This window comes from Oryctolagus cuniculus, chromosome 5 (assembly GCF_051225735.1).
Source record: "Oryctolagus cuniculus isolate XC-2025 breed Fujian yellow rabbit chromosome 5, ASM5122573v1, whole genome shotgun sequence".
NCBI lineage: Eukaryota > Metazoa > Chordata > Mammalia > Lagomorpha > Leporidae > Oryctolagus > Oryctolagus cuniculus.
The window spans coordinates 13,361,551-13,387,945 of record NC_142871.1 but is presented as its reverse complement, the minus strand read 5'-3'; the positions used below and the strand labels follow the sequence as shown (position 1 = coordinate 13,387,945).

At 41.3% G+C, this 26,395-nt stretch overlaps 1 protein-coding gene across 1 annotated transcript in view; it reads right to left on the bottom strand.

Moving 5' to 3' along the window:
- Positions 1-16,801, bottom strand: part of IPCEF1 (interaction protein for cytohesin exchange factors 1) — a 210,930-nt gene extending 194,129 nt beyond the window's left edge. Inside the window, exon 1 of the mRNA XM_089332554.1 lies at positions 16,651-16,801. The gene's annotated coding sequence lies outside the window, so the exon portion shown is untranslated. The remainder of the gene's footprint in view (positions 1-16,650) is intronic.
- Positions 16,802-26,395: the final 9,594 nt, after the last annotated feature.

Below are 26,395 nucleotides of genomic sequence, written 5' to 3'. Positions count from 1 at the left end.
GGCTAAAGAATGTATGAAAAAATGGACAATCCCAACCACAAAGAAATTAAAAATGGATTATCAGTGAGATAAAACTTTCCATTTGTTAGAAATGTTTAAAGTATATTCATAAGATAGCTATTAGGTAAAAAATTAGATTGAAGAACAGCGTATAGTATGGCTCAACATATGCTAAAATTGGCATATGAATAATGCTACCTATATATACACATATACACATGTGTCTGTACACAACCATATATAAATATATATGCATATATGTATATATATGTACATATATGCTTAAATATGCATTTGATGTCTTGGAAGGATATCATACAAACTGGATACAGTGGTTGCTTCTTGGAGCTGAGCTGAAGATGGGAACCTGGAAATGTCAACTGAGAGTGAATAATTTTCTAGCATGTATTCTTCTAAAATTTTTATATCTTTAAATACATATCTGCACATATTTCAATTACATGAAATTATAAAATAACAGGTTGATAATTGTGGTGGAATGAGAAGGCTGTGCCAAGATGGCCACTGACAAGCAAGCGACAGTTACTCAGGAAATGGCTTTGGAACCCACCTGGCAAAGGAGCCTGCCTGGTAACAGGCAGTGATTGGTTACTGCATAAACCGCCCCTTGACTGGATTGGCTTCCTCGGCTATATAAGCTGCTGTACCAACTGAAATAAATGATTCTGCGAGCCACTTGCCTCTAGCCCACTTTCATCCAACTCCCGGTGTCTGTGTCGTGACTCCGCGCCTCTTGTCCCCACTGCCCTTCTCCTCTCAGAATGAATCCACAGCAGCAGATAATATTCAACAAATATTTACCTAGTATCTACTTTGTGCCAATCATTTTTTTTTTAATTTTCTTTGTTTGTTTATTTGACAGGTAGAGTTACAGAGAGTGAGAGAGAGAGAGAGGGAGAAAGGTCTTAATTCCATTGGTTCACCCCCAAAATGACCACTACGGCTGGAACTGCACCTATCCAAAGCCAGGAGCCAGGTGCTTCTTCCCGGTCTCCCATGTGGGTACAGGGGCCCAAGCACCTGGGCCACCCTCCAATGCCCTCCTTGGCCACAGCAGAGAGCTGGATTGGAAGAGGAGCAGCTGGGACTAGAACTGGCGCCCATATGGGATGCCAGTGCCACAGGCGGAGGATTAACCAAGTGAGCCATGGCACCAGCTCCGCCAATCATTTTTTAAGTGGTGGGAATACCTATGCTGCTGGTGGTGGTGGTTAGGGAGGCAGTGACCAACACAAATCTGTCTTCAGAGCTGTAACGTGCTCTTGGGAGAAGAATAGAAGATAATTCTTCCCTCTAATTGTCCATCAACATGCCCTCTCTCCGAGGACGCATCTGTTTCATATAGGACCTAGCGGGTATGCGATGGACATTAAGCTCCACATGGAGCTTGTGGAAGTTTCACAGAATTCCCAGGTGGCTTCACACCTGTGCAGGCACCCTTCCCTACCCCCTACGGCACATAAGGGGCCAACATTGTGGGAGGTGCTCTCTCTCTCTCTCTGACCATGGGCCCTCCCCAACCCCTCCTCCCTTCAGAAAATCCTCTTGGCCTACTCATAATGGGTAGTTCTCTTCATGGAGCTACTCAGACTCATGAGTATATGTGTATTCCCTCTCTCACCTTGTTAAATAAATTTTGTTATCACTCTGTGCATCTTATGTGTCCCAGTGCTTAGTATCTTTTTGCCAGACATGAGCCTGGAGTAAGAGTGATACAACCCTTAGCTGCATAACATTAGTGAGGCAGCCAAGAGTTTGAAATCATCAGAATGGGGCCATAATTCCAAGTGTGAATACAGTTGGTGAATGAATATCCACTCCCACCTCAGTCTCTCAGGCTATAGGAAAATAACTGTTGTGGTTTTAAATTTTTTCTGTGCTCTGAGTCTCAGGTGGGTCTTCTAAAATCCAATTCTCAGTGCTTTTGTTTTTAATGCTAATAGCAGTGGGCTAACAGCAGTGGCAGGCTGTTAGTGTCAAGGGAATGATGATGGCAAAGCTGAGAGAAGAGAGTATGCTGGCTTTTGGCCATCTGCTGATAATGTATGAGTGCCCACAGTTTGGCTGCAGTGTGCTTCTGGAGTTAGTGCCCACTGTAAGACAGCTAGGCTTGCGGCACTGAGTCTCTAAAGATAGATTTCCTATGGACAATTTGGGTTTCATTTCAGGTTCTGTCTTGAGTTTCCATATTTTTAAAGTGACATGCAGCTTATTAACTCCACTCCTTGGCCTTTGGGAGAGGGAGGAGGAAAATCTGGTTCTGTTTCTTAGTTACTATGCCCAGCATCTGGAGCCAGCACTCCCACAGCAGCAGGGTTCCACATCCAACACAGAGGATGGGACTTCCTCTTTTGGTGTCAGATGGAGATCCCAACCCACGTCATGGCATGGGCCAGGCCTGCATTTCCTGTCATGTCAAGAGAGCGTGATTCTTCAGTTTAATACTGGCACCATCCTGGGGCATAGATTCAGGGTATGGAGTTCAAGGGCCCCTAGAAGTTCAAAGCCTTATGTCAGTGGTACAAGCTGCCAAAAATATTTTAGGCACCAGTAAAAGCTCTGAGAGATGGTTTACTAGAAATAGGCATGGCAGTGCTGCCTGGGGGTTAAAAGCGCTAGGCATGGTGGTAAAAAGGTCCCCCTCAAGATATTTAGGGCGCTAGCCAATGGTACCTCAAGTCTGAAAGAACACCCAAGATCTAGATTAACCTATAGGAGCCCCCAACGCAGGCTGGAACAGAGAATTGAACCTTAGGATGCAAAAAAGGAGATCTTGGGACACTAGATCTCATCTAACGTAATGGATTCAAGCTGTATACTTTTTTTTAAAGATGTATTTATTTTACTTGAAAGTCACAGTTACACAGAGAGAGGAGAGGTAGAGAGAGAGAGAGAGAGAGAGAGAGAGAGAGAGAGTCTTCCATCCAATGGTTCACTCCCCAATTGGCCGCAATGGCCGGAGCTGTGCCAATCCGAAGCCAGGAGCCAGGAGCTTCTTCCGGGCCTCCCACATTGGTGCAGGAGCCCAAGGACTGGGGCCATCTTCTACTGCTTTCCCAGGCCATAGCAGAGAGTTGGATCAGAAGAAGAGCAGCCGGGACTCGAACCAGCACCCATATGGGATGCTGGCACTTCATGCCAGGGCACAGGCGCCACAGCGCTGGCCCCTCAAACTGTATACTTAAACATAACTGAGCTTGCAGACATCCACATCTATTTTTGTCTTCCCAAGTTCAACAGAGGTTTATTATTATTATTATTATTATTATTTGACAGGCAGAGTGGACAGTGAGAGAGAGAGACAGAGAGAAAGGTCTTCCTTTACCGTTGGTTCACCCTCTAATGGCCTCTGCAGCCGGCGTGCTGTGGCCAGCACACCGTGCTGATCCGAAGCCGGGAGTCAGGTGCTTCTCCTGGTCTCCCATGCGGGTGCAGGGCCCAAGAACTTGGGCCATCCTCCACAGCACTCCCGGGCCACAGCAGAAAGCTGGACTGGAAGAGGGGCAACCGGGACAGAATCTGGCGCCCTGACCGGGACTAGAACCCAGTGTGCCGGTGCTGCAGGCGGAGGATTAGCCTAGTGAGCCACGGCGCCGGCCTCAACAGAGGTTTTTCAGCTATAGGTGACTCTGCATTCATTCCTATGGACTCACACCTAAGATCACAGTTTCAGAAACTGGCTGTGGGACTCCAATCTCCCATGAGCCTAATAGTACAAAGAATTTCAAGTGTTTAATAATAAAGACAGGGCTAAAGAGGAAGGGATATTCCAACATGGGAAGTAGTCCAGACAGTAGGCTCATAGGATGCAATGACAGTAAGTTGCACTCAGTGATCTCAGAATCGCCCAGGAGGCATTCTGTCCTGGTTGAAATGTGCACAGGAAAATGTTTTAGCCACAAGAAGCTGAGACACTGGCACAAAGAGTGTCCCACCATGGTCCACGCCCCCATTGCAAGAAAAGAAATGTGGTCATTGGACAAGGGACTGCCTCCTTTTCTGAAGGGAGGAGATGACTCCCACTTCACTCATGGTCTGGTCTGAAGACCGATTGGGGCTTGAGGACTCACAAGGCTTCAACAGCCCATCTCATGTAAAGAGCCCTGGGTGATTGCTGAGGTTGCAAGTAAGGGTGCCAATTTTTAAAATGACACAAGAGTGACTCTATGATATCTTCCCACTTAGGACCCCCATCTTCAGAAAGTTGTATTATTATGGGAGGTCATGGTAAGAGATTTATTTGACCTTTAGTGTGTCAAATAAAGAATATTCTCATCTCTTAACACTTTTTGGTGATGTCTGAATATCCAACCCTTTTGCCTGGAAGACATTTGCTATCATCGTGGGTATTTCTCTCAAGCTAATTGCTTCTAAGCTTAAGTCATTTGTGATGATGTTAGTGAGCACTGAGGCAGACCCCAACCCAGATGCTCTTCCTATGAAATAAAAGATAATGCTTCAGAGATAGTCCTCATTTGTTTGGAAAGACTTCTGCAAAGGAACTCAGAGAGCTCCAATTAAAGACCAAGGGGCCATTCTGCAATATGTAGACAACATCTCATTTGTAGCCCCCTTGCAGGAAAACTCAGATAGGAAACATTCTCCAGGCCTTAAATTTTCAGAGAAACAAGACAACAAAAGCCTAGATTTCCAAAGAAGAGGTTAACTACGTAGGCTGTCTTCTAACCCCAGGAGAGTGTGCTCTTTCACTTAAGAGGAGGAAGCTATATTATGTATAGGGCCACCACAAAAGAAGAGCTAAGAATGTTCCCGAGAATAGCAGGTTCCTGTAGGATGTGGATTCCAGGATTTGGGTTGATGGCCAAACCTTTAGATGAGGCTTTAAGTGGTACCAACACAGACTCACATCACTAAAAAAGGGAACAGCAACATGGTTTCCAAAGGATTAAGGAGCTACAACAAGCTCCAGCACTAGGAATCCCTGAATTGCACAAGTCAACTCACTCTTAGCAGAAAATGAGAAATAACTCAAGGTATGCCAACTGAGAAATTAGATTCACTTTCACAACCAGTAGCCTACTTTTCTAAACAAGTAAATCCAGTGGCTGCAGAATGGCTGCATGCTTAAGGGCAATTGCTGCTACAGTGCTTTTGGTGGAGAACACCAAGTGTTTAGGACAATCACTCGAAGTTCAAACTCTGCGCCAAGTGCAAGGATCTATAAACATCAAAGGACAGTGGTGGAAAATAGGATGATACCTAACAAACTACCAGGCTCTTGTTAGACTCATCTGAAGTAAATCTCAACATATGCCAAGTCCTCAAGCTACTCTCTTGCCAACTGAAGGTACTGAAGAGTTAAATCACTCTTGTAAAGAGACAACAGAGCAGGTGTATTCTAGTAGGCCTGACCTACAATATGAACATCCGGAAAATCCAGGTGTCAAGTGGCTTACTGGCAGCAGCTTCATGAAGGAAGGCGTTAGAAAGGAGGGTTGGGGCTGGCGCTGTGGCGTAGGAGGTAAAGCCGCCGCCTGTGGTGCCGGCATCCCATATGGGCACCTGTTCGAGACCCGGCTGCTCCAGTTCCAATTCAGCTCTCTGCTATGGCCTGGGAAAGCAGTAGAAGACAGTCCAAGTCTTTGGGCCTCTGCACCCACGTGCGAGACCCGGAAGAAGCACCTGGCTCCTGGCTTCGGATTGGCGCAGCTCCCCAGCCATTGAGGCAATCTGGGGAGTGAACCATTGGATGGAAAACCTCACTCTCTCTCTCTCTCTCATCTCTCTCTCTCTCTCTCCCTCTATCTGCCTCTCCTCTCTCTGTGTAACTGTGACTTTCAAGTAAAATAAATCTTTAAAAAAAAGAAAAGAAAGGCGGGTTATGCTATAGTGGATCTTACTCATATGGTTGATGCTCAAGCATTGCCATCTATCATTTCAGCTCTAAAGACTGAAATCATTACTTAACTAGAGCCTTAAAGTTGGGAAAGACTCAAAAAATTAACATTTACACAAACTCCAAATATAGTTTCCTATGTTTCATGCACATGCAGCAATTTGCAGAGATAGGGCCCAGTAACTTCAAAGAACTCTCCCAATGAACATGATAAAAAGACATTAGCTTTCCTTAAAACAGTACTGGAACCTCTGAAAGTGACTGTCATACATTTCAGGGAACATGAGAGGGAATGTAGACATGTCAGCCAAGGAAATACACAAGCAGATAAGGCAGCAAAAAGGGCTGCTGCCCAGGAGACTTTATAAATGGCTTTCCGGGAGTGCAGTGGAGGATGGCCCAAGTGCTTGGGCCCTGCACCCCATGGGAGACCAGGAGAAGCACCTAGCTCCTGCCTTTGGATCAGCGCGGTGCGCCAGCCATAGCACGCCAGCCGCGGGGGCCATTGGAGGGTGAACCAACGGCAAAGGAAGACCTTTCTCTCTCTCTCTCTCTCTCTCTCTCTCTCTCTCTCTCACTGTCCACTCTGCCTGTCAAAAAAAAAAGAAAGAAAGAAAAGAAAAAGAAAAAAGAAACAAAAAGAAATGGCTCCAATACCTCAGCCTGTAGAGGTAACTAAAAATACTTGCTCCAATAGAGCGGGCTCGGTGATGAGTTTACACTAAAGATGTCAATGAATGGTGGAATTGAAATCACAGGATCATGTTCCTGTTGACTTATTGGTGGAAAATTATCATGGAAATGCATGACCCCACTCATCTGGGAAGAGACGCCCTAATACAAATAGTTTCTTGGATATTTGGAGGGAGAGAACTGCATGCTGTTGTAAGGGAACTCACTTAAATAAATTAAAGGGTCCTGTCCCCTCCGTTTACAAAAATCCCCTAGTGGTTGCATCAGGCCATTCCCCCTTACTCACTCCTGTACAAATAACATGAACATACCCAGGTGAACACTGGCAAATAGACTTCACTTACAGTATGCCCTCAGCAAACAATTACAAATAACTACTGATCTTTAAAGATACTTATACAAGATGGAGAGAAGCTCTTCCAATTCAAACAGACAAAGCACAGATGTGTTTAAAATCCTGCTAAAAGCAATAATCCCTCACTCTGGCATCCCAAAGTCACTTCAAAGTGACAGTGGACTTGGTATCTGAAGTAACTCAGCAGATAGCCACTGCTGTAGGGATCTCTCATCTCCTTACCTTTTGGAAGTCTCAGTCATCAGTGTCACCAGGTAAAGTTGAAAGAAGAGAATCATAACTTTAACAATTACTGGCTAAGCTGTGCAAAGAGATCTCATCAGGTAAAAATTATTTATCTTGCCCTCTGAGGATGAGAATGGAACTTAAAACTTAGTATGTTTGAAATGCTATAAGGAAGACCCTTCCTCACCTCTGACATCCTTTTTTGATTCAGAAAATCAAGATCAGATAAAGCATATTATCAATCTAGGCCAGGTACAAAGGCTCTGATGCAGTATGGTAACAAAATTATCCCATTGCCAAATTCCAGAATTCACTAAGAAATATAGTTTTGTTAAAAACTGGGAAGGAAGGCTCTCCCTCTTACCAATTATAGCATAAATGGAAGGGACCCTACCAGGTGCTACTTAGCACCCCTACTGTAGTTAAATGTCAGGGCATACCAAGCTGGGTACATTTGTCAACCATCTAAGCTTTATTTCTTGAGTCTCCATAGTTGCACACAAAGGATAAGTCTGCCTACTCTTGTGAATCAACTGAAGACCTCAAACACCTCTTCAAAGAACAAAAATATAAATAAAATCTTTGCTTTTGTCATATCATGACTTGTACTTTATGGCAGACATGTTTTACATTTCTCCTGATTCTCTCAGGAAGCCCCTATTACCATAATTACCTCCATCATATTAGGAGGAACTCCTGCTATGCTTCATGAAGGCATGGCTAAAAAGGTCTATTGACTGGGGACACCTAGCCCACACGATAAGCAAGCTCTTACAGCATATACTCAAGTCTGTGGATGCTCTAGCTAAGGTCATCATAAACAGCTAACTAACCCTAGAATATATGCTGATACAGCAAAGTGGAGCAGGTGCAGCAATTAATGAAATCTGTTACATTTACTCCAACAGCATCATGTTCACTGAAAGAGACATTACAAAGCTTTATACTCAGGCTAAATCATTTTATAAACTGGGCCAGGAAAGTCAATCAGCTCCAACAGTTTGGGAAACAATAGAAAATATTTTTCCTTTCCTAAGGATAATTTCACCTATAATTTATCTTTTTCCAATTATGCTCATTCTTATTGACAAATTTGTTTCTTTCAGAGTTTGACAGCTTCTAAAAATAATGATGACTGTGCAGGGGACACAGCAATTGCCAGTAACTGATGAAATTTTTTGAGATGAATCCATTTGATAAGATAGAGATATTCATACCCAGGAAATGGAAGGCCTGCAACCCAGATCAGGGGGACATAGGTACAGAAGATGGGTGGATCATCATCTTCAGCACTCCCTTAAGATTAAGAGATGATGGCAAAATGATATAGGTGAATGTGCAGGCAGCTACCTAGGTCTCCATGGGCTGAAGTCTCTGCAAGGCATCAAATGTAACTCCTCCTATTTGTCCATGAAAACACCCCTTTTCCCAGGATGCACCTGCTTCATCCAGGACTTAAGAAGTGATACCATGAAAATATGTAAGTTAAGCTCTGCATGAAACTTTTTGGGGTAACACAAAATTCTCAGGTGGCTTCATTCCTGAAGGGGCGTGACTCCTTACCTCATAAAAGGGGTCAAAGTCAAGGGAGGCTCTCTTATCCTCACTGGCTCACTTGCTCGCTCTCTCTCTCTCTCTCTCCCTCCCTTTCTCTAATTTACCATGGCCCATGGCTGCAGGTGCTACATAGGTGCTCTCTCCCTCCCCTACCACTGTCCCCTTCAATCCTCCAGCCCACTCACAACAGCCCACTCATAACAGGTATTTCACCACATGAAGCAACCCACACTCACACGTGTATGTGCATTCACTTTCTCAGCTTTTTCAAGAATTTTTGTTATCACTTTGTATACTTTATATATGCCTGCACTTAGTAATCTTATATTTTTACAAGACAAAAGCCTGGAATAAGATCAATACACCCTTGCACACATCAGAGTAATTGCCAGGCGGGGCCATGCTGAAGCCAGGAGCCAGGGACTCCGTCCAGGTCTCCTCCCTCATAAGTGGTAGAGGCCCAAACACTTGAGTCATCATCTGCTGCCTCCAGGGTGCATATCAGGAAGCTGAATTGGAAGCAGAGGTGCTAAGACTTGATAGAAAGTGTGGGATCCGGGGGCCGGCACTGTGGCTCACTTGGTTAATCCTCCACCTGCAACGCCGGAATCCCATATGGGCTCTGGGTTCTAGTCCCGGTTACTCCTCTTCCAGTCCAGCTCTCTGCTGTGGCCCAGGAAGGCAGTGGAGGATGGCCCAAGTACTTGGGCCCCTGCACCTGCATGGGAGACCAGGAGGAAGAACCTGGCTCCTGGCTTTGGATCAGCATAGCTCCGGCCATAGCGGCCATTTGTGGGGTGAACCAACGGAAGGAAGACCTTTCTCTCTCTCTCACTGTATAACTCTGTCAAAAAAAAAAAAAAAAAAAAAAAAAAAAAAGTGTGGCCGGCACCGCAGCTCACTAGGCTAATCCTCTGCCTGCAGCGCCGGCACACCAGGTTCTAGTCCCTGTCAGGGCGCCGGATTCTGTCCCGGTTGCCCCTCTTCCAGGCCAGCTCTCTGCTGTGGCCAGGGAGTGCAGTGGAGGATGGCCCAATTCCTTGGGCCCTGCACCCCATGGGAGACCAGGAGAAGCACCTGGCTCCTGCCTTCAGATCAGCGCGATGCGCCGCCGCAGCACGCCAGCTGCAGCGGGCATTGGAGGGTAAACCAACGGAAAAAGGAAGACCTTTCTCTCTGTCTGTCTCTCTCTCTCATGTCCACTCTGCCTGTCAAAAAAAAATTTTTTTAAATAAAAGTATGGGATTCCAAGCAGTGATTTAACAAACTGTGACACAACTCTACAGCAAGGTAGCTTTGATTACAACATAATGAATGTTTTCTTTGGATGTGCCTTTTTTAGTATAAGTGAATATACTTAGTTTTACATACAATCATAACTTTAGAAACAAATTCTTTGGAATTAACACAATTTTTGGGAAAATAGTTTGTGCACACTTTGTTGTATGAGAAGAAATAAAAAGTTTTATTACTCATAACTCCATATGTATCAACGTCATCTAAGCATTTGATTCTCCTTGCAACTTCACATTTCTAACCTCTCCGCTTTCATTTTGTAATTTACCTATTGACAGTTAAGAATTATCTCACTCCTTTTCCACTAAATTTTCTAGGATTTAATTCCAAGCTATGTCCTGAAGGACAAAAAAAATCTCTTTTCTACTGCCAACTCTGCACATGGATTCCCTTAGATGTTGAGGCTGCTCATTTCATTACATCTTTATATCTTAGAGTTACTTGCTAGCAAAATATAAAATTACAACTAGTAAGGTTCTTTCACTATTTAAAAAAAATCATATATTGATTCACAGGTAGATAAGCTAAACAAGATATTTCTAAAGCTTGGTTGATGAACACTAGGTTTGCCCAGTGCTCTGCCAAAATAGGATTCCTTGGCCAGTCAGTTGGGAAATGCTGCTCATTAGATTTCTTCAAAATTAGAAATTTCCTCCACCGTGGAGATTCACAATGCACATGATTCTATTCAGTCCTAAGAATCCCTTGCATGGAAACGTTTGCTTGACTTTTGAATCTCTCTCCCTTTCCCTCCCCTCTCTGGTACAAATGAGTCCTATAACCTTCACATCATCTTGAAAATGTAAGATTTGAGACCTCATGATGACAATGGTTCCTACTTTATCATTCTAGAACCCTGGACTCACTTAGAAAAATTAAGCAGAGGAAGCATTCAATGTTATTGCTTTGAAAGAATCTAAATAATCATCAGCTATTATTGTTCTACAATTGATTAATATGACAGAGCATGATATTCAAAATACCTACTAGTGCATGATGAATAGCAAGAAAAAAAAAACATTTAAATCCTTTTTCAAAGCAATCACAAGTAAATCTCAAAGGATGACAAAGAGAAATAATCCTAAACACCGTACTGCACAAAAAGAAGTTTTAGATTCTAATTTTTCTGAGACACAGAAAAACATTTTTAAACTACTATATTTTAAAATGGACTAAGCAAATATTCTTAATGACTATTCACTTGAACAAATTTGTCATCACTTCCTCAATCAGTCATGAAGAAAAGAAAATAGCTTATTTCTTCATAGATTCTCTACTCATTTGCCTGCTAAACAGTCCTGCACAAGCTTTACGTTTAAAAAATTCAAATGGCTCCAAAGATCAAGGAAGTAAATGATGAAAGAACAGATTCCCTGACATCAGAAGAAATTATCAACTGAGCTCAAATCAGGACAGTTTCAGTTTTGTGTCTTTGCTTTCCTTCTACAAACTCCAAAGTGCTTCCTGGCTCAACGCTGGGCTCTATTCTATCAAAATCTCTTATTAGCACACAGCTAACCTGAGGTTTCCATCAGTAGAATGTGGCACAACATACCTCTGTCTCAGCAAGCACACTCTGGCTCCTGGCAAGAAGAAAGTGAAAGACTAAATGTGTGTGGGCTTACAGTTGAAATCCAATATTACCCACCAGATTACTTCCTCATGAGATAATCTCTGATAAAGCACAGAAATAACCAACAACAACAAAAATCCAGTTTAAGAAAAAAGCATGGGACAAAAGAGATCTAATTCAAGCCATGCCCCTCCCCACAACAGAAAATGCGGAGAACCAACCTTTCTTGTAACAGAATACCAATAAGAGTTTTAAAACTACAACCTACCTTTCGGCTAGCGCTCTGCCTGAGAAATTTTTATTGTTTGTGACTTTAAAACCAATTCAAAGACTTTCTCTCCCAGTACCCCTCCCAAGTGTGAGGGGTCTTCTAAAAAGTTTGTAGAAAATGCACATTATGAAAAAACTGTAGACATTTCAAAAATTTTCTCGCCAAAATAAAATTGCCTTTCAATTCCCCTTGCCAATGAACTTGTCAAAAGCCCTTCATATATGTAGGCATAGAACTGGGCCTTCCCAAGTTCTGATTCTCTCTTGGCTTTATTGTAACACCTTACTTCCAATCATTTCAGAGGAAAGATAGCCTTGCTTGATCCTGAAGACCGACACAGCATTTTCTACTGCCTGCTGGCCAAGGTGAACCTTAACAGAAATCCTTTGTTTCCGTGTTTAAAAGCTGCAGTTCTCACCAAGAAAATTTGGCCACAATTTTCATTAAATCACAGGCAGGATGAATGCAACTGAAATATCAGGGACCATGACATTTTAACATATCTCTCCCTTCACAGCATCTGGCCTGTTGATAATTTTTTAGGAGACAAATTCATCTTTCGGTGAAAGCTACTAAATGACAAATATTTATTCAGTAGTCAAAGCTTAGCACAACAGGAAGCTAAAATTGGTCTTTTTATATGATCGTGTATCTTTAAAATTTTGATTAAAAAAATGCTTGAAAAAGTTTGAAAGATATTTTCTCCTTTGGAAAATAAAACTGGGGATGCAAGCATTTTGTAGAAGTTCTGCTTGAATTCCCACATCTTGCGTGCTAATGCAGAGTAGTCTCCCCACCCCCACCTAATGCAGACTTCCCAACCACTGGGGTGACCACCACATAGAACGCCATCATGCATACCCTCTAAGCTTAAAAGAAATTGTCACAAAATGGGAGAGGATCAAGAGAGAAATGGAGACTGGGCCAGGAACTGTGTTGTGAAAATGAGCACACCGCAGAGTCAAGAAGGGCTGGGGTGAAAGTAGGTATGGCCGGGAGTCTCCAAAATGCCTGGTAGAAGCTTAATGTTCACATCTTGAAGCAAATATATTGAGGGCTCTAGAGGGCTCTTGGCTGGGAGAATGAAAAGAATAGAAAGAAATTTGATCTAATGGAAACCTCAGTACTTTTTAGTCCCCATTAACACCTGCCTTCTGAAAACAGGAGACTGAGGCTATCTTTCATCCTAAGAACCCAAATCAAGATCAACTCCAGCTTCGATGGAAATCATGGTCATTGGATCGATGATTAAAAAAAACGATTCATTTAAATTTTTTCTCGGACACTCATAGATTCCTCAATCCTAGTATCTTGTATGTACAAAGACCTAACATAAAACAATATTGGAGCTAATAATGAAGAAATAAAGCAAATTCACCATCTTCACATACAAAGGATTGCATTTCTTCATACAGGAGAGCATTTAAATGGGAAAGACAAAAGAATGTCCCCAAATAAATGATGCAATCTTTGCTGGTGGTCAGTAAATACGCAGAGGCTCTGTATTGCGCATTTTTCAGCCTAAGGTTGTGGAGCAAGTGGGCCAGATGGTTGGGCAACCCTAATTAGATCTCTGTTGAAATGACAGGACTAAACCACTCATTGGTGTTAGTAACTCATAACAACTTCAAGAATTTTTCCTACCAAGAATGTGCTCATTTCAACCCAGATTCAATACCAGAAAGCATCTGAGAATAAAAAACTAGGCTGTGGATTGTATATCACCTTCACAAATGGAACTCAGTTAGAAAAATCACAGTAACTCTGTAGATCTCAGTTCCCTATCCATAAAGTGGCCTGGTATCTACAATACTGTGGAGTAGTTGTCAACATGAGAAATCACAGATAAGTGAGTGGAAGTACTCAACCCATCCAAGTCTGTGCCAAGGACTCCTGGCCCATGGGGCAACCCAGGCTGAGACTCTGAAGGGCAGAAGAAAGATCAGACTTAATTTACCTTGATGATTATCCAACAGGGATAACCTGTTTATGAAAGTCAGGGAAAAGAATGCTCCTGAGGGGTGAACTTCATGTAAGAGACATAAACTCAAGCCTCAGCTCGGCCATTCACTGTTTATTAGGAGGGCACTGGACTGACCACTTACCCATTGCAGGTCCCACCCTCCTCAATATGCAGATTAATATCTGCCCCATATAGAAACAGCACAAAGTCACTTTATCAGTATGGGAAAATGTAGACACACTCAACAGATGGCAAAGCAGCCAGACCAGAGCTTCCATGGGAACCGTCATTTCTGCTTTAGAAGGAGGCATCTTTTTCAAAGAGTATAGACAAAAATAAAAAGATGAAAAAACTTGTGAGAAAACAATTTCCTACTTGCTCACTCAAGACAAAGACACTGAATTTATGGAATTTCTCTAGGGACTGATGTCATGGAGTAATGGGTTAAGCCGCTGCCTGCAAAGCTGGCATCACATATGAGTGCCTGTTCAAGTCCCAGCTGTTCCATTTTCCATCCATCTCCCTGCTAATATTTGAGTGATAGGGTTCCTGTCACTCAAATTAAGAGAGACTCAAATGAAGTTTATGGTTCCTGTCTTTAGCCTAGTCCAGCCCTGACCATAGCGGTCATTTGTGGAGTGAACCAGTTAATGGAAGATCTCTCTCTCCCTCTCTATCTCTCTCTTTCTCTGTACTTTGTCTTTCAAATAACTAAATAAATCTTAAAAAGAAAATAGCAAAACAAAACAAAAAACAAAAAGAAATTCCTCTTGTTTCTCCAAGAGAAAGTGGAGCAGAATCCCCATGGAAATGCATGCATGATAAAAGGACTACTAACCCTGAATCCCTGAATCGTTATCACCCTTACTCAAAGCCCCAGCCCATCCATGCCATGCTAGTTAAGGAAGCAGAAAAATCAAAGAGTCTCTCCTTTTCACCAAGAGAGGGCAGGCATCCTGAGAAGGCAAGCAAAGAGGAAGGGTTCAGCTTTGGATTTGTCAAATATGCCTGGGTAATCAGGGACAAGGGGTACTGCTACCAGGGTTGGGGTAAAGAAAAGAGATTTGGTCACAGTCAGGATTTCATGGGAGTCATTGATTGGCATGAAGAAGTGGGAGTGAGGGTACGAAAGATTTTCTCATCCCAAACGACCAGGTGGGCTAGAAAGAGAAGTGGTAAGTCACAAATCTACCCTGACCAATCACAAGTGTATGACATCAGTGCTATCTAATGTGATTGGATAAAGCAATATTAACTCCAAATGAGGGAATAAGAGAGTCTAATGGTTCTTTTAATTAAATTTAATCAAGTTCATTGTTTTGATCAACTCCCCATGAAATCTCCAAAGGGTATAAGGAGAATGGCCAGAGAATCTGGTATACTTCAATGTCAACCATGTTCAAGCTGAAATAATGTTAACAATGTAAGGGCTAAATCTGCTAGCAAAAGGACACTGAGTGGAGACCCAGAGTTGGATCACGACCAAGGAGGTGGTACTGAAATCATATTGAAGATAACTTAGGGAATCAGAGAACCAAGAACAAAATCAGACAGGATGCCACAGTTAGACTCCAGGGGAAATCTGAGAGAGATGGAGTGGCAGCCATTAAGACAGAAGAGGCAGAGAGCCTTTGTCTCAGTGTCTACAGAAGGGAAAATCTGGAGATGAAGGATGTGGTCAATACTAAAAAGAATGCTGCGTCCAGGAGTATGAGCAGCAAGAAAGATCCCACATTTAATCAAAATGAAGTTTTTGAAAGCAGTCTGAATAGAGTATAGTGAACAAAGGCAGGCATGAGCGTTACCAGGCTAAGTCTGTTGACTGTTTAGGAGCCTGTAAAAGAATCTGAATTCTCTAAGCTTTCTCCTTTTTTCTTCTTCCTGCTTCATACCTTTCTGAATTTTTCTTTGTGTCAAACAGAGGTCCAACACACAAGGGATGACAAAACTAATTGATAAACCTATAAAATGGCCAAAGAAGGAATGATACAAATACCAAAGTAGAAATGTTCCTTTTAAAGGTGTGTAGAGTTGCTTTTATTCATGCCTGCTCCATTAACCTTATTATTATCACCCATTATGAATCGATTGTATTGAACATTAATAGCTTATTGCATCTGTATGTCTAGGTCTAAAAGGAAAATTATAATATGTAAACTGCAAACTGATATCCAAGCTCCGGCTACCATCCAATTGCATTGGTAATACTTAAAACTACTTTGACCGTTGTGCTCATGTGCTTCTGGGGATACTAAAGAGAAATCAGTGAAATTAGGAGAAAAGAACACATTTTCCTTTCCTCCTATTCAGTTAGTGAATAAGACATTTTAAAGACTTTACCATGATGTTTTGCCTTTAAGACCCAAGAAAACACCCTTTTATTGCGCTAAACACAAATATGTGAAAACCTATGCCCACCATCAAACTTTCTTCAAAGTACTCCATTTTCTTGGGTAAACTATTTTCCCCAATCTTCTCACTTCTCAGTGCTTCTCCCTATATTATCAGATAGAGGAGTACCAAGACCTCCCCATCAGCCAGTCACCTTCTCTTCTCACATATGACCCAACTGTGTACTCACACTGCCTAAAACTGCATTGATACCAGTGTGTTGTGACTATTGGCCCTTCATTCCCTGGTTTTGCATTTTTCTTCCACCTGTATGTTGGATAAATCATGAGCACAAAAGACATTTACATCCTGATTTTCGATTTTCAAAGCATATTCACACACTTTATCCTATAGTGACCCCAGTGACTCATGTGAAGACAAGCTACTACCCATTTCACAGATGAACAAACTGAGACTTGAAGAAATAAAAAACCTCAAGTTTACCTACCTACAGAACAAAGATCTCCCTGCTCATGGTTCGGAGTTCTTGCTATCACACACCAGCCTAACCTGAGGATCATGGTGCCCTTTCATCGGGGCCCCTAAGCCGGTTTTCCTCCTGACTTAAGTGCTCCCATCTGTCTCCTGTGCACTCAGCTGAAGCCTTGCCCTCTTATCAAACGTAGGTAACAAGGCAGACATCAGCCAATGAGTGTGAGAGTGGCCAAAGAAACTGGGAATTTCTGTGTGGTTGAATGAGGAAAGACATGTAGAAGCCAGCCTTGGAAGCAGACCAGCAACTGCACATCAGAATCTTGACCTTGTTTTGATATGAGATAAGGCAGGTAGCTAGATTAGGGTCATGAACTGGGAGCCACACCTCCCCCACCTAGTGTAATCCTATCTGCCTACGTGTCAGTCAAATAACCTCTTTCCTAGGATGTATCTCCCTTCACCTGGGACCTGAGGGAGGTACCACATAACCACTTTTCTTCAAACTTCACAAGAGGCCACCAACTGGGAGGGGAGTTCTCTCTCTCTCTCTCTGCAGGATGCTGAGGCACTGTCTCTAATCTCCTTAACCTAGTTAGCACCCCTCTTCTGAAACAGTGGCCCTCTATAAATGTAGCTCTGCAGTCTTTTGTGATAGTTACTATCAGATAATCATGCATAAGAATCCTTTCTTCATAACCTCTCAGCTTCATCTATTTTAGTTTAAGATGAAACCACTGACTTCATCTTAACTTTTATATTTCCCTTCAAGATACCATTGATCAGTCAACCTGCAGCCAGCCGGTTTGTCCCTCAGTGCTAGGATGGACCTATCCTGCTTGCTGGCCTCATTAGGTACCCCGCGTTCTAGGGGGAGAGATTGACAATCAGGAATCGGTGTCAAAAACCCTTTTATACACATATTTGAGAAACAGAGAGGCTTTAGAAGGAGTTATTTTTAGGCTAACTATATCTGAGGCCCACTGCTGAATTTGATGTTAGCAGCTCTGTAGGTAGGAATCATTATCACTAAGTTGCCAGGCCAGCACTATCTTGCTGGGAGTTATCCTTCTGTTATCTCAGGCAAAACAGGCATAAAACTCAAAAGGGAAAATCCAAAACAAAACCAACAAAAGCACAACAAATCAAGTCTGATCGTAAAAGCAAGGAATACAGTCTGATGGCAGCTGTATGATAGTTGACTGTTTTGCCTAAGTACAGAAAGAAAAGCTGATTTATCATATAGTAATTGATCTAGATCTAGAAAACTTGGTTAGGAAGCCTAATGAAGGTAGATTTAGGTTTTTTTTTTAAGCTATATATCTAACCTTTTGAAGTTTAAAGATCTAGTAACAAGTCACAGTTTTATTTATTCACTGAAAGACTGGGAGTCCTTGAAGTCAGGTGTTCTGTACATATTGTATTCTATTGTGAGCAAAACAAATTTGTAATTAATTTATGCAAATAACTGCATTGCAGTGAAAGATAAAAATATTCATAAGTGGTTTTTAAATTTTGGAGGAACACAGTACAAATGAAAGTTAAATGTTTTTTATCTCAGGGCCAGTACCATAGCTCAGTAGGTTAATCCTCCTCCATCTGTGGCGCTGGCATCCCATATGGACACCAGTTCTAGTCCTGGCTGCTCCTCTTCCAATCCAGCTCTCTGCTATGGCCTGGGAAAGCAGCACAGCATGGCCCAAGTGCTTGGGTCCCTATACCCACATGGGAGAACAGGAAGAAGCACCTGGCTCCTGGCTTCAGATCAGCACAGCTCTAGCTGTTGTGGCCATTTGGGGAGTGAACTGAAGGAAGACCTTTCTCTCTCTTTCTCCTTCTCACTGTCTATAACTCTACCTGTCAAATAAATAAATAAAAACCTTTTAAAATGTTTTTTATCTCAGTTTATAACAATATACTCTACCAAATGATGCAAACCCTAAAAATCCCAAGAGAAACTTTCTTTAGGCCTAGAAGACAAAACATTTAGATATAAAACAAACAATGCTTTAAGTAAAGACATAGAAGTCCACAAATTTAATTAGGTCACTGAATCTTGTGTAATCACTTCTTGTCATATTTGATCCCTTTTTAAAATTTTTATTAATTTTTTATGGAATATAAATTTCACATGTACAACTTTGGGAATATAGTTGTTCTTCCCACCATATCAGACCTCCCACCTCTCTTCCTCCTCCCTCTCCCCTTACCAGTCCCATTCTCCATTAAGATTCATTTTCAATTAACTTTGTACACAGAATATCAACCTTATACTAAGTAAAGATTTAAACAATTTACACACACACACATACACACACACAAACTGAAACCAAGTATTACAGTCAACTCTCATAATACAACTCATTGAAGACAGAGGTGCTGCATGGGGAGATAGTGCACAGTAACTCCTGTTGTTAATTTAACAATTACCACTCATGTATGATGTCAATGACCACTGGAGGCTCTTGACATGAGCTGCCTAGGCTATGGAACCCTTCTGAATCCATAAACTCCATCAGTATTTAGACATGCCCATAAGCAAAGTGGAAGTACTCTCCCCCCTTTAGAGAAAAGTATACCTTTCTTTGATGGCCAGTTTTTTCCATTGAGATCTCACTCACAGAGATCCTTCATGTAGAACATTTTTGCCACAGTGTTTTGGCTTTCCATGCCTGAAATGCACAGGCTTTTCAACCAAACCAGAAAGCTGTAAGGGCTGATTCTGAGGTCAGAGTGTAACTTAAAGTGATTGTTATTCTATGAGTCTGCTGTGTGGACTTCTTCCCATGTTGGAGTATCCCCTCATTTTTAATTCTATCTGTTACAATTACCTGACACTTGAACCTATTTATATGGTCTCTTTAACAATACTATCTATATGTTCACTTTAACACTGAATATGATCACTCTAACACTTAAGTTGATATTTTTACCACACTGTTTAATGATATTTGGGGGTCCTATGACAAGTTTTTAAACTGCACCCTTAGAAGTTAGTCCTTGAATGAATACAGCTTTATAGTCACAAACTTCCTCCTCTCTCACTTATTCCCACTCTTATTTCTTACCGAGGTCCATCCTCAATTGACTTTATTCACATATGATTAACTCTATATCAACTAAAGAGTTCAACAAATAGCAAGAAGAAAAAAATAAAAAAAAAAACTGTTTCTCGACAGTCAAGACAAGGTCAATTTAAGTCATCCCTTCTCGAAGTGTCAGTTTCACTTCTGCATATTTCATTTTATGCTCTCTATTCATTCTCACAGATTAGAGAGAACATATGGTATTTGTTCCTTTGGACAGGCTTATTTCCTTTTTTTAACTTTTATTTAATAAATATAAATTTCCAAAGTACAGCTTATGGATTACAATGGTCTCCCCCCCATAACTTCCCTCCCACCCGCAACCCTCCCCTCTCCCGCTCCCTCTCCCCTTTCATTCACATCAAGATTCATTTTCAATTCTCTTTATATACAGAAGATCAGTTTAGCATATATTAACTAAAGCTTTCAACAGTTTGCACCCATTTAGAAACACAAAGTGTAAAATACTGTTTGAGTACTAGTTATAGCACTAAATCTCAATGTACAGCATGTGAAGGACAGAGATCCTACATGAGGAGTAAGTGCACAGTGACTCCTGTTGTTGACTTAACAATTGACACTCTTGTTTATGGCATCAGTAATCACCCTAGGCTCTTGTCATGAGTTGCCAAGGCTATGGAGGCCTTTTGAGTTCGCCAACTCTGATCATATTTAGACAAGGTCATAGTCAAAGTGGAAGTTCTCTCCTCCCTTCAGAGAAAGGTACCTCCTTCTTTGATGACCTGGACAGGCTTATTTCATGAAGTATGATGTTTTCCAGATTCATTCATTTTGTTGCAAATGACCAGATTTCAATTTTTTTACCACTATGTAGTACTCTATAGTGTACATATCTCACAATTTATTCAGTCTTCAGTTGATGGGTGTCGCTCCCTGTCTTCGTGGAGGAACGACACAGGACCCTGCGCTGTTCTTTCGTCTGCTCGGCCCTCCCCGGGTTTGCTGCTGGTTCTTCCCGGGTTGGCTACTGTCCCTTCCACCTCCGTGGAAGGGCGGTTCCCCCTGCCACATTCCCCACTTCCGCGGGGGAATGGCACACCGCCGGCAGGCTCTCTCGGGGGCTGCACAGGTGTTCCTTCAGATAGATGTTCCCCTTAGATGTTCCTGGTGCATGTTGTCTCTCTCCTCCTTTATAGTCCTCTTCTACCAATCCCAACTCGGCTGCCCACACACCGAGTACGCTGCTCTCCTCCAATCAGGAGTAGGTCCTGCTATTTATTGGTTGAACTGGAGGCAGCTGTGGAGAAGCTGTTTCTCCCTTCTCAGCGCCATATTGTGGGAGAGCAGATGCATAGAATAAGTCTTAATTCCAGTAACTTAGTCTAGTCCGAGTTGCTCCCAGTTGCTCCCCACAATGGGTATTTAGGATCATTCCATGTCTGAACTATTGTGAACTGAGCTGCAGTAAACATGGGAGTATAGATAACTCTCTTATTTACTGATTTCATTTACCTTGGTAAATCCCCAAGAATGGAATGCCTGGGTCTTATGGTATGTCTATATTCAGATTTTTGAGGTATCTCCATACAGTCCTCCATAGTGGCTTTACCAGTATAAAATCCCACCAACAGTAAATTAGGGTACCTTTTTCCCAAATCCTCTCTAGCATTTGTTGTTTGTTGATTTCTGTATGAAAGCCATTCCAACTGGAGTGAGGTGAAACCTCATTGCAGTTTTTATTTGTATTTCTCTGATGGCTACTGATCCTGAATATTTTTTTCATGTGTGTGCTGGCTGTTTCATTTTCCTCTGGGTATTCACTGAAAAAGCAGACACACCACTAAGCCACAGAAGTATAGTCCAAAGATAAAAGCCATCACAGGGGAAAAAAAAATCAAACTAAATATCCTACAAATGCCAAATAATAAACACAGCAATTGAAGAAACAAGAATAAGGAAGACAACATGATACCATCAAAAATGCACAACACTTCAATACTAGAATGTGAAGATGAAGAGATTGAATAAATGCCAGAAATGGAATTTGAAAAACTGATCATAGGATTACATAGAAGAAATCAGAAGCAAATCCACGAAAAAATGAAATCCATACCTGACATGAAAGAAATTTTCTTCCAAGAAATTGAGATCTTAAAGAGAAATAAAAATGAAATTTGGAAATGAAGAATTCAATAGAACAAAGAATGCAGTAGAAAGCCTTAACAACAGATTCATGAAACAGAAGAAAAAATAGCCAACTTCAAAGACAAATATCTGGTAATTCTACAGGCAAACCAAAAACAACAAGAAGAAATTAGAAAACAAAGAGCACTGTTGGAGATCTATAGGGTACTATCAAATGACCCAACATACAGGTCTCAGGAGTTCTGAAGGCGTGGAAAGAGAGAATGGATTATAAGGCTGTTTTAGTGAAATAAATACAGAAAACTTCCCTAATTTGGAGAAAGAGACATCCAAGTACAAGAAGCACACAGAACTACTAATAGGCATGATCAGAAAAGATCTTCAGCACAACACATTGTAGTCAAACTCTCCACAGTAAGACATAAAGAAAAGATTCTAAAATGTGCAAGAGAGAAGCACCAGATTATTTTCAGATGAGCTCCAATTAGATTCACAGATGAATTCTCATAAGAACCATACAGGCTAGGAGAGAATGGCAAGATATATTCCAAGTCTTAAGAGAAAAGAAACTGTCAACCCAGAATACTGTACCCTGCAAAGCTCTCATTTATGAATATAAGTAAAATAAATACCTTCCATAACAAATACAAATTGAAAGAATTTGTCACTACTCATCAAGTCTTAAAAAAGATACTCAAGGATGTGCTACACACAGAAACACAGAAAAATGGTCATCAGTACAAAAGAAGGTGAAGGCAGAAATTCTCCCAGTAAAAGTCCAGAGGAAATCCAAAGTAGGAATATTTATGGAAAAATAGCAGGGCAAAGTTGTTACTTATCAATAGTCACCTTGAATGTAAATAGGCTCAGCTCGCTAGTTAAAAAACAAGACTGGCTGAATGGATTAAATAACAAACCTATCTATATGTTGCCTATAAGAAACACGTCTCAGGCCGGCGCCGCAGCTCACTAGGCTAATCCTCCACCTAGCGGCGCCGGCACACCGGGTTCTAGTCCCGGTTGGGGCGCCGGATTCTGTCCCGGTTGCCCCTCTTCCAGGCCAGCTCTCTGCTGTGGCCAGGGAGTGCAGTGGAGGATGGCCCAGGTGCTTGGGCCCTGCACCCCATGGGAGACCAGGAAAAGCACCTGGCTCCTGGCTCCTGGCTCCTGCCATCAGATCAGCACGGTGCGCCGGCCGCAGCGCACCAGCCGCGGCGGCCATTGGAGGGTGAACCAATGGCAAAGGAAGACCTTTCTTTCTGTCTCTCTCTCTCACTGTCCACTCTGCCTGTCAAAAAAAAAAAAAAAGAAAAAAAGAAACACGTCTCACCAGCAAAGCTACACATAGACTGAAAGTGAAAAGATGGAAAAAGATATTCCATGTGATCAGAAACCAAAAAGAGCCATCCTTATATCAGACAAAATAGACTTTAACACAACAACTGTTAAAAGAGACAAAGGGCACTATGCAATGATTAAGGAATCAATTCACCAGGAAGATGTCATTACTATAAAAGTATATGCACCTAATTACAGAGAATCTGGATATTTAAATAAATGTTAATGGATCTAAAAGGAGACATGGACTCAACATAATAGTAATGGGAAACTTCAATATCCCACTTTCAGCAATGGACAGATCAACCAGACAGAAAATCAACGAGGAAACAACAGAGTTAATCAATACTATACATAAAATGGACCTAGCTGATATCTACAGAACTTTCCATCGTACAGTCACAGAATACACATTCTTCTCACCAGTGCATGAAACTTTCTCTAGGATTGATGTTATGCTATGCCATAAAGCAAGTCTTGGCAAATTTAAAAAAAAAAATTAAAATCATACCATGCATCTTCTGAGACCACAATGTAATGAAGCTGGAAATCAACAACTCAGGAATCACTAGAACATATGCAAATGCATGAGAATGAACAACATGTTTCTGAATGAACAGTGGTCATAGAAGAAATCAAAAGAGGAATCAAAAAATTTCTTGAAACCAATGAAGACAAGGGGCCAGCGCTATGGCGCAGTAGGTTAATCCTCTGCCTGCGGTGCTGGCATCGCATATGGGTGCCAGTTCTAGTCCCTGCTGCCCCTTTTCCAATTCAGCTCTCTGCTGTGGCCTGGGAAAGCAGAAGATGGCCCAGGTGCTTGGGCCCCTACACCCACATGGGAGACCAGGAAGAAGCGCCTGGCTCCTGGCTCCAGATCGGCATAGCTTTGGCCGTTGTGGCCATTTGGGGAGTGAACCAATGGAAGGAAGACCTTTCTCTCTGTCTCTTCCTCTCACTGTTTGTAATTCTATCTTTCAAATAAATAAATAAAATCTTTAAAAAAATGAAGACGACAACACAACATATCAAAACCTATGGGATACAGCAAAAGCAATGTTAAGAGGAAAGTTTATAGCAATTGATGCCCACATCAAGAATTGGAAAGGCAGCAAGTAAATGAACCACCAATGCATCTCAAAGATCTAAAAACAAAAACAAACCAAATCCAAAAGTAGTAAGGTAAAATAAACAATTAAAACTAGAGAAGAAATCAACAGGATTGAATAAAAAAGAAAACAGTACAAAAGATCAGCAAAATGAAAAGCTGTTTTTTTAAAAATAAACAAAATTAACACACTGTTGGCCCAACTAACCAAAAAAAAAGAAGAGCGAAGACCCAAATCAATAAAATTAGAGATGAAAAAGAAAATTTAACAACAGACACCACAGAAATAAGAAGAATCATCAGAAATTACTGCAAAGAGCTAAATGCCAACATACTGTGAAATCTAGAAGAAATGGATAGATTCCTGGACACATTCAACCTACCTAAATTGAGCATGAAGACATAGGAAACCTAAACAGACCCACAACCAAGAAAGAAATTGAATCAGTAATAAAGACTCTCCCCAAAAATAAAAGCCCGGGACTGGATGGATCCATTGTGAATTCTACCAGACATTTAAAAAGAACTAACTCCAAGTTCTCTCAAGCTATTCAAAATAATTGAAAGGGAGGGAAGCCTCCCAAATTCTTTCAATGACCCAGCATCACATTAATTCCTATACCCGAAAAATACACAATAGAGAAAGAGAATATAAGACCAATTTCCCTGATGAACACAGATGCAAAAATCCTCTACCTAATACCAGCCAATCAAATCCAACAACACAATAGAAAAATCCTCCACCCAGACCAAATGGGATTTATCCCTGGTATGCAGGGATGGTTCAACATTCACAAATCCAACAATGTGATGCATCATATTAACAAACTGAAGAACAAAAACCATATAATTATCTCAATAGATGCAGAGAAAGCATTTGACAAAATACAACATCCTTTCATGATGAAAACTCTAAGCAAAATGGATATAGAAGGAACATTCCTCAACACAATCAAGGCAATTAATGACAAAACCATAGTCAGCATCCTATTGAATGGGAAAAAGTTGAAAGCATTCCCATTGAGATCCAGAACCAGACAAGAATGCCCACTCTCACCATTGCTATTCAATATTGTCCTGGAAGTTTTATCCAGGGCCATTAGGCAAGGAAAAGAAATAAAAGGGATACAAATTGCAAAAGAGGATGTCAAACTAACTCTATCTGCTGATGACATGATTATTTATTTGGGGGATCCAAAAGACTCCATTAAGAGACTATTGGAACTCATAGAAGAGTTTAGTAAACTGGCAGGATATAAAATCAACACATAATAATCAATAGCCTTTGTAAACACAGACAATGCAATAGCTGAGAAAGAACTTCTAAGATCAATCCCATTCATAATAACTACAAAAAAATTAAATACCTTGGAAAAAATGTAACCAAAGATGTAAAAGATTTCTAAGATGAAAATTATAAAACATTAAAGAAAGAAATACAAGAAGATTAAAAAATGAAAAAAGCTTCCGTATTCATGGATTGGAAGAATCATCAAAATGTCCATACTTCAAAAGCAGTTTACAGATTCAATGCAATACCAGTCGAAATACAAAGGACATTCTTCTCAAATGTGGAAAAAATTATGCTGAAATTCATATGGAAACACAAGAGACCCTAAATAGCTAAAGCAATCTTATACAACAAAAACAAAGCCAAGGCATCACAATACCAGATTTCCAAACATACTATGAGGCAGTTATAATCAAAAAAAGCCTAGTACTGGTACAAAAACAGATGTATAGACCAAAGGAACAGACTAGACATGCCAGAAATCAATTGGTGCATCTCCAAACAACTTATATTTGACCAAGGAGCTAAAACTAATTCCTGGAGCAAGGGTCGTCTATCCAACAAATGGTGCTGGGAAAACTGGATCTCCACATGCAGAAGTTTGAAGCAAGACCCCTACCTTACACCTTACACAAAAATCCACTCAAAATTGATTAAAGATCTAAATCTATGACCTGATAACATCAAATTTTTAGGGAACATTGGGGAAACCCTACAAGAAATTGACATAGGCAAAGAGTTCTGGATAAGACCCCAGAGGCACAGACAATCAAACCAAAAACTGACAAATGGGATCACATCAAATTGAGAAGGTTCTGTACTGTAAAAGAAA